Genomic DNA, 9,768 nt, shown 5'->3' on the forward strand with positions numbered 1-9,768 from the left:
AATCATCTGCTCATTAGGCATCAGTAATGCTACATTACCTAACGTTAGCTGTGACATTAGCATCACGTGCCAACAAGTCAGCCATGGCATGCCTGACATGACATAGTGAGAAAAGGGTCTCCTCCCATTCCGTGTGGAAGTGGTACGTTTTTTGGCTTCTTACTTTGCCCTTCTCACCCACTCTGTCATGAGCTATGTGCTGCTTTGCTGCCCTCTGCTGTTTCCTTGTTGCAGCACACATGCCGACCTAGGGGAGGAGCTCATGCACACCTGAACTCAATCGAGGTCGGACTACTCCTGTCTTGTTGTCTGTCCACTGCCAGTTTGCCTTCTCACGTTCGCTCATGCTACTTTGTATCCCTTGCTCTCTGGTCCACCCTGCCCTATTGCCTTGTGAGTATTTTTGTTCCTCCTGTTGCATTTGTGCTTCAGTGATTTTTTGTTACCTTCCTTTTTACCTGCTAGTTTTTCCGCAGCGTTTTTTTGTTATATGTTTTTGTATTTCCTGCTCTTTGTGTGTGCAGCGCCTTTTGTTCTTGTACCTTGTCTTTTTTTAGTTCTTTCCCGTGGCTAGGCCTGGAGGTTTTTGTTGTATTTTTGCCCTTGTGGACACTTTCTGTTATTCTCTTGTTTTGTTAATAAATTATTATACCCGAACTTCTCGGGTCTCTCTGTATTCTGGGATTCTGCCACCGGTGACACACTTTTTTAAAACCCTTTCTTAAAGGACAAGAACACTTTTATTGGAATTTTGCCCGTATGAAAACAGATGAAAAGAGACAGCTAAGAATGCACGTAATGGGACACCTTCAGGACACCGCCTTCTGAAAAACCCTCCAAAAAGAGTCAACAGCGCTGCATTTACATAACGTACCTGCTACTGCATGGCTAGAAAACCATCAACCCTTGTTGGAGCTTCTTTAGAGGGCTTTATAGTGGAAATAGGTGCATCCCATTACATGCATGCTAACTGTTTATAACTTTAGAATGCACAGGAAAGAGAAATGTTTCTATCCTAAAATAAGGAAATTAATGAATGATTACATGTATTATTTATTTCAATGAATATTTGTATTTAATGGATACATGAATTAATTAACCCTAACTTTAAAATGAATGAATAAATAAATACATTGATTAAATTCATCATTTATTTCAATGAATATGTGTATTTAATGAACACATGAATTAACACTAACCTTAAAATGAATAAATACATTAACAATTAAATTCATAATTTATTCCAATATTTGTATTTCATGAATATATGAATGAAATGTTTTGTATTTTTGATGCTCTGACATGAAATAAATGACTTGAAAATATTTACCAGACACTTTAGGTGAATTTGCACAAAGTATCAGCATTGGATCAGTATCACCGATAGCAGTTTGAGCTTTACTCAGTATCGACTTGCCGGTGAAATCACTGGTATCGGCCGTCACTGGCACTGATTGCACACCATGGAGGAAGATTCCTATATTGAAATATTGACTGTAAAGGCAGACGCATTCAATATTTTTATGTCATTTTGGTTTGTGGTCCGCGAGCCATCAGTTGAGCGCCGCCTGGTCCAAAGGAGGATTTATTATGCAGAGAAACCACCCTACACAACAACCATTTACTGCTCATGATAGTGACGATAAATGTTATTTTTACTGTTACTTTACTCATTTTCACCTCATTTGCATCGACTTTTCATCCCGACAATGATATCTTGTTCTGAATAAGGCATAGATAAAAATGCATTGAAATTCCCGAAATGAAATGAAAAATAAAGCATATGAACTAAAGAACACTGAACATATCAGCGAAGGAAGTCATTCATCTATTGAATGCAGCCAGTTAGCAAGTGCACTGAGGGGTTCGCATGGGGTAACATGGCTTGATTGGCCTCTTCACATCATTAGCCACTGTGGAGAGAAGCATATTCCCCTGTCTGTGCCCAGGTCACCGTTGGCATCAGCGCGTGCCAACTCTCATAGCAATGTTAGCCTCCCAGTTTGTATCGGAAGAAATGCCTTTGTGTTTTATTCCTTACTCCACTGCTGGATGTGTTTCATAGCTTGTTTTGAAAGCTGCTAGTTGGAGATGAGCAGTGAAGGATTTGGCAGCCACAACCGGTGATGACAGAGGCAGCGGTGACATCGCACCCGCAACCCCAAAGGAGGCCCACATTTCAGGCGGGTGACAGTCGTGTTCGATGCGACTCATCAAGCTGATGGTTCCACAAAGCTCTGCTTTTAGTTCTTTATATGCACACTCGCCAATCACCTGCACTATCTATTAAAAATACTATATATATACTATCTTTACACATTTGAATCCAGTTCATCACAGTTTTCAGCTATGTGTGAAATATGCCATTTTTTGCTGTATTTTATGAACAAAAAGGTAAATAACAGGGCACAATGATATGTATGCATGTGTATTAAAGTTTAAATCAAGCTAAAAGATAGCACACGTCTGAACATGTACAGTATTTTGCTACCGCTAGCCTCTTTAATAGGAGCACAACAGTTGAATGAAGGGATGCATTCAAAGACACCACGCCATTGTTTTAAAAAGGGGAATTAACATGTTTTGAGCGTACATGTATTTTCTGGGATTTATAATATATATATATAATATATAATTAAGCAGGAAATTGTAGAGTTACGTTAATTATTGATAAGAATATCCACTTACCGTTTTTGTATTTCTGTTTATTTAGACCACATATACATAATAAAGACGGTGGTGTGACGCCCGGAGTGTCCATGAATGCATCTCGCAGTGGTCTCGTGTCAATGAGGAAGTGTGATTCCCAGGACGAGGAGGATTAGAGATGTTTGTGAGTTGGAGACAAATATATGCTGTTGGAATTACACTTCAGGTCAGAATAAAGGTATTAAATAGGATTTATTATGTGTAGGGATGCTGTTAAAGTTATTAAATATGATTTGTTATGTGTTGGGACGCCATTGTGCCCCCCCAGTCTGTCGTCATGGGGGGGGGGGGGGGGGGACATGTTGCGCATGCGTTAATGAGGCAAAAATGTTAACGTAATTCATGAAATAAATGAGTTACCGCCGTTAATGCCGTTATAGCCTGAGATAGCCTGACATTTTTTCCCGCCACTCACACGCCAGTGACCTGAGTTGTCTTTTTCACTGATATTTAAAACATGATTTAAAAAAAGTAAAACGGACGTGTGCACGTTAATGGTGAATGCCGTTAAAGGCCAGCTGTAATTAATACCTCTTTATTTTTTATTGGTGTGGCTCGTGGATTGGATCTGAATACAGTAGCGTACCTAATGAAGTGTCCACTGAGCTGCCAATTTGAAGTCGTCAGTGACGATGCTAGCAGGGTGTTATTTCATTGTTGCGTACGTGCTTTGCAGCCATGGAAGGGTTAAGGCAGCATGAAAGAATCCATTGTGGGTTTAATGACCTAGCCTCGCTGGGGCGAGGACGACCGGGAACACGCTCTTGACTTGTACTAAATTTGCCAATTAACACCTCTGATAACAGGCTGCCTCTGAACATCCAATGCAGAGAGAGAGAGAGGCGGAGCAGCCGTCACTGCCATGTCTTTCTCATCTTTTAACTTCCATACGGATTGCTCATGTGGTCATAGATCAATTCCTCGCTTGCTTTGTGTTGATTTTAGAGCTATTGACAATCAGACTGGCAGCGATGTTGGACATATTTTCTTTCTCTGCGTGCTGCTTGCGTCCTTATCCTCATCCAGTCTATTTTCTGCACGTGTCCATATGGCCGCGTGCAGCTTCAGTGAAGCACACGGCTGCTATGGAAGGCGCAATGTGCTCACTTTGCTCTTTATTGTCCTGGGTAGATATGTCTTTAAGGAAAAAAAGCTGAATTCAAATGAGGCGCCCCTCTGGTGCCGCACATGCTTCTCAGCCTCCCAAACAACACCTAGTGCAGGTGTGAATATTCAAATCCCCAGTGAGAATCACAGTGGGCCCTCTTGTGTTGTCCTCAGAGTCTCCTTTATGCAGCAGCCTCTGGGCTGCGGGGCTGCTGGCTAACAGCAACTTGCAGAAACACCTTTGGCTAAGTGGAAGGTGGACATCCTCTTACCAACTGGGCTTAATGACTGATGATGAAGCACTCAATTGAAACCACAACCTAATTGAAAACAGCACACAACCTGCACTCACCAAAAACAGCAACACTGGTTCTAGAATAAAGTGCAGCATTAAATACACGAAACATTCAAATACTACATTTAGGCCTGTCACGATAATCGATAAATCAATGAATCGGACGATTAAAAAAAGCAGGTGGATAATTATGACACCCTGGGTAAATTGCCACGTGCACGTATGCGTGTGTTTCATCTGCTCGTCTCTGGACGACAAGCGGGTTCACTCTGCATGTGTCTGTGCGCTTTGGTTCTATAGTGGAATGAACAGAGAGTGTGAACGCTCTTCTCATTCGGCCTCTTTGTGGAGGCGGGGCTACTAGCCACTAGCTATTAGCTACTAACCTAGCAGCATACACTAACATGAATGACACAGCCACAATGTGGGAATATCTGGGTTTTAAACACATGAACACCAACGACCGACACGGACAGTCTTCTCATCTGGGAAAAAAACTAGCGATGGAGGTGCCTCGGGCAGATTGCAGTACTGTTTGGGCAGCAACCTTTCCAACTTATCGCAACAAGATTCTTCTCATTCAAAAGATATTTTTAAGAATGATCAGTTTTTCTAAGAGACCGGACGCATTTGCTCCACTTTTCAAAACATTCAAACTTCTCTCTGTTTTCGATGTGAATATTTACCAGAGCTGTGTCTTCATGTACAAATATGTTCATTTAACTCATATCATTCCTAAAGTTCTCCAGAACTTCTTCAGGTTGTCTTCTGTTATTCACAATTATCCTACACGATATTCAAGTCGATTTTATCTTCCTTATTGTCCAACTTCTGTCAGTCAGAATTCTCTGAAATATGGTGGACCTCATCTTTGGAATAATTTATGTCCTGAACTTCAATCAACATCATCTTTATCTTTATTTAAAAAGGACTTTAATTAACAGAAAAACGTAAGGCTGTATATCATTTGATTTGTAATTGATGAATTATAATTGGATTTGTATTTTTTATGTTTTATTTTAGATCATTATTGGAGTTATTTGTTTTTCTTTTTTCCCTGTGTACGTTTGGGGAGGTATTTACAAAAGCCCCTTTTGGCTTCCATCCTCTCCTGCACAATGATTTGAACTGTTTATAAATTGTGTTGTCTGTCTTTTTTTCCCCACTGTTTATGATGTGCAGACAAAAAAAGACAATAATTAATGAAATAATTGCCGATGATATTGAATATCGATGATAATTTGTCGCACAATTATCGAACAGCAACATGTGTTGTTAACTACTTATTCTTGGAGATTTCCAGTCTCCAGCCTCGATGGGAACCAGGACTAACATTCTTAGGGCTCTATGAATCGGAATTGGCCAATAAAAACGGAATTTATTGTTAAATGCAGAATCTCACAGAAATTTACATCATGTGAATGAAATGTTGTCATCGTGAAGAGAAGGAACGTTTGTGTGGGGAAGTATTTCCCGCTACAATTGTAGCGGAATCTCATTACAAACACTAAACTGCCCCTAAACATGTTGAAATGGCGATAAACACAAGCGGGAAAGTTGGCGGAACCTCCTCTTACGGAGCGTGGATGGAAGCAAGTGGGGTTAGCTTAGTTTAGCACGCTAGTGCGGTTGTGTGTGTGAGTCTCAGGCTGGATGAGTATATTTTCGCCATGTTGTGTGTTGAGTGTTTTCCAGTGCCTGATGACCTCGTGCGGGTTCTGAGTGGAAAAAGACGGGAAGCACGTTTATTCTTGCAACCGGGCTGTTTACCCCATGATGTCTAACTGTGCAAACAAGAGAAGCGTGTCATAAAAACAATCTTCCATATGCAGTTGGAGCTGCACGAGCGACCGCATCTTCCTCAATGACAAGCATGGGCATTACAGCTGGTTGAACATTTAGTAGCAATGACGTCCCGTTAGGAAAGTTAGCCAGGCTACATCCATTTCTTTCAATTACTGGCCTAAATTGTCCACTGATGTATTGCATCAATAAACGTAAGGATTTTTGCATTTAATTAACGGACATTTTATTCACGAACCCAAAAAGCACACATGCTATGCTGGTCAAAAATAAATGTAAAAAACGGGATGCTACAAAATGAAAATGGAATTAATAAAATGGATTTCACAGGGCCCCACATTCTGATTTTCCTGGGATCGTTGCCATTTTTCCATTTTGATTCCTGGTTTCGTTGCCCAGTCTGCCGACCGGAAGAAATAGCCGCAAACACCAATAGAAGAAGTGGCTACAATGTTTGGCTCAACATTTGCATCACCGAACATGATCAAACACGTCCACATTCACGGTGTGCAATGACGTCTTTCATGCGCTACGTTGGACTTCCTCGAACTTTAAGCCTTTGCTTGAAGTAACATTCACTCCGATGTGAGCTGCGGTACTTCAAATGAACAAACAAGGCTGCTTTTCTTTTTTTTGGATTTTCTGGAGGTAAGGTGAAAAAAGATTACGGCGGGATCAGGGATGGAACCAGCGAGCATCGGGTTAGGAAACAACCACTCGACCTCCTGATTCTGTAGAATCAATACTACAATGTTAGTCATGTAAAATGTAATCTGATTTTCCACCACTAGGGGGCCCCAAATGAATTGCCCATTCGTTTTCAATGGGAAACGTCACAGAAAATATGAAATGACAGGAAATGGAAAAGCAATCGTGTCCTGAATGGACGTTGGATTGGGTTGAATGTTCTATGCTTTCCCACAATGAGAAGACTCAACCTTCAGGTTCTTGTATCGTGGACCAGCTGCAGTCCGTGTGGAAGTACATGGATCTAGCTATGTAGCTCACCATGTGAGATATTCAGTGTTAAGAAACCATCTGGCTTGACGAGAGCTGAAAGTCATCCTGGCAGGCCACTTTTATCTGACTGACACCTCACTGGTTTAGTGGGAGGACGATTTGGTGCGCTGGCTTGGACGAGAGCACACGTGTAGCTCAGCATCTTCCAAGATCTCTCCGGAAAATCCTCAAGCTGCATTCACCTTTACTTGAAAATAAGTTTCATCATATTGTGCCTTCTAGTCATCTTAGGTGCTGGTGAGATGTATCACGTTTTGTGTTGGTCTTGGTGGGAGCTGTGAAAATGGCACACCATATGTAATACGCTCCTGGTCCTTGCCAATTCCCAGAAGATGAGGACATCCTGTGCCAATGCTCACTCTCTTTGTCCTTGCCTTTCAATTCACCATTCTGGATTCTTTTGCAAGATCTAGCTGTTGATTGGACGCACATTCGTTGTGCTCCAGCCACAGCCACGAAGCACATTATATATTATATTATATAGTATATTACTTGTATTGTATTGTATTGTATTGTACTTTATTAATCCCACAGCAGGGAAATTCACTTGTTACAGCAGCAAGCAAGATACACAAGTAAAGAATACATAGTGACTACAACATGGTTCAGGTGGTGCAGGTGTTGCAGAGCCTGACAGCGGTCGGTATGAAGGACCTGCGGAATTACAGTATATTATGTAGTATATGACACAGTATCTACTGTATGTTGCACGAAGGTACATTTTGCACTGTTGGATCTTCTAAGTAGAGCTTCAAAATGCAAATAGAAGAAATGGCAGTGAAACAAACAAAGAAGCATTCAAGTGAAGCTGATCATAAGTTTAAGACCATTGCTTAAACCCCCCCCCGAAATATAAATAAAATGTTGCACCATTTTTGTTAATCATGGTTTGATGCCAGTGTTTCCAGGGGGTTGGTGGGAATGATGGCTTCATGGAGGGCATCCACTGTCTGGGACTCATGTCCGTTTTTGTAAATCCATCCCCAAATGTTCTCCATTGGATTTCGATGAGGGGAACATGCAGGATGGTCCAAAAGAGTGAGCTTATTCCTCTTTGTGAAGTGCAGCGTTGTCCTGTTGAAAAAGCCAGTCATCACCACACAGACTCGCCTTTGGTCATGAGGGATGCCCCCTGCGACATCTCCACATAGCCGGCTGCCGTTGGACGCCCCTGCGCAACCTCAAGCTCCATTGTTCCATTGAAGGATCATGATGGTGGAAAACAACTGAGGTGGGATCTCCTTGTCATGCCAGTAACGTTGGAAGCCAACAGGACCATCTTTCAATGTCCCATGTTTGGTGCTCTCCTGCATTTCCAAACCTCGAAGGAGACCAGGCCTTTGAAGATGTTTCTTCTCTGGCAGATGGCGTCTGACGGTTATTGGACCGCACTTGGAACCAGTACCAACCTTCATTTGGGCTGAGGATGGTCCCATTTCTTGATGGACAGCCAATTGAGTCCTCAGGCTCGTTTTTTGGGGTCTACCACTTGACTTTTTTGTTCGTGAGCCTCAGCTATCATTTACTTATTGTTGAAAAACCACAACGTAGCGAGGGACGACCCCTGCCTTGGCACACAATGTGAAGGACGTGTGTGTTATTTCTCCACGTTTGCGTCAAAATTCAGACAATAATGAAAGCAACACTGATTCCAAATCAGAAATGTGTGGTGGTGTCCATGATACATGTCACATTCAGGATTTCTAATGATCTATTTTTTCCAATCAATACACTTTGGGGAAATGTTTTACTCTTTGCTAACTAACAATGCTTTGGAGATCGCAGCGTTGAGTCTTGCATGGAGTTTGAAGCGGGGTCCGTCCGCTAGCTCCATGTTACGTGCAAGGTACGTCACCATTGTGGAGCGCTTGTGACCATTTCAAGGAAAAGTGCACTCTTTTTGGAATGTTGCCCATCAACCACAATCCTTATGTGAGACTTTTCTCTTTTATGTTCCTTCTAAAGACATAAAAACAGATAAAAACGAGGCAGGTAATTAATGCACGTAATGGAACGCACTTATTAAAACACCCCCAAAAAGCTCCAACAAGGTTTTGTTGTTTTCTATCCATGCTGTGAGCATGTAGTACATTCATGATAACATGGAATACTTGCAGTATTTTGGGTGCATTGATTTCACACAGCAACATAGAAAGGAACGCTAGCAGCAGCAGTGGAGGCAGCTCCGATATGTAGCGTTACCTTTGGCTAGTGGCCTGAGGCATCGTGAGCGAGTGTGTGGTGAAGCTAGCCGGTGGGGCGTGGCGAGGCGTCACTACACCAGTACCGTGGTTCCTGGGCGTAACAATGTTAATAACAATAATAATAACAATGTGGTTCATATGCAGCCCGCATGATGGACATGGAGTTTTTTTCAGAAGGCTGAATAGGCGTGTCCTATTACGTGCATTCTTAGCAGCCTCTTTTTAGCTGTTTTTATATCTTTGGAATGCACAGAAAGGAGAAAGACAGGAATGTTTATCGTATTTTACCGCGCTTTCATTGAATGATGTATGTTCAGCGAGCATTGCTTTGTTGTTTAATGAGGATTGTTTTCAGTAGAAATATAGAAAATGTGGGTTTCGCTTGCTGTATCACACTTTTGGACCCACTTTCAGGAGACGTATATGTATTGGGTATGCCCATGTATGCATGTATGTGTGCGCTTTCATGTATATACAGTATGCTGTACAGTATACTGTGTATATATCCAGTATATGTGTGTGTGTGTGTGTGTGTGTATGTAATGAAGATGGTGAGGCGGTGATATTTGATGCGGTAAAGAGAAGCAAAGCAAAGTGGAGACGCGTAGACATGAACCACCTGCCTACAAA

This window comes from Dunckerocampus dactyliophorus, chromosome 9 (genome assembly GCF_027744805.1).
Source record: "Dunckerocampus dactyliophorus isolate RoL2022-P2 chromosome 9, RoL_Ddac_1.1, whole genome shotgun sequence".
In the NCBI taxonomy this organism is placed as follows: Eukaryota; Metazoa; Chordata; class Actinopteri; order Syngnathiformes; family Syngnathidae; genus Dunckerocampus; species Dunckerocampus dactyliophorus.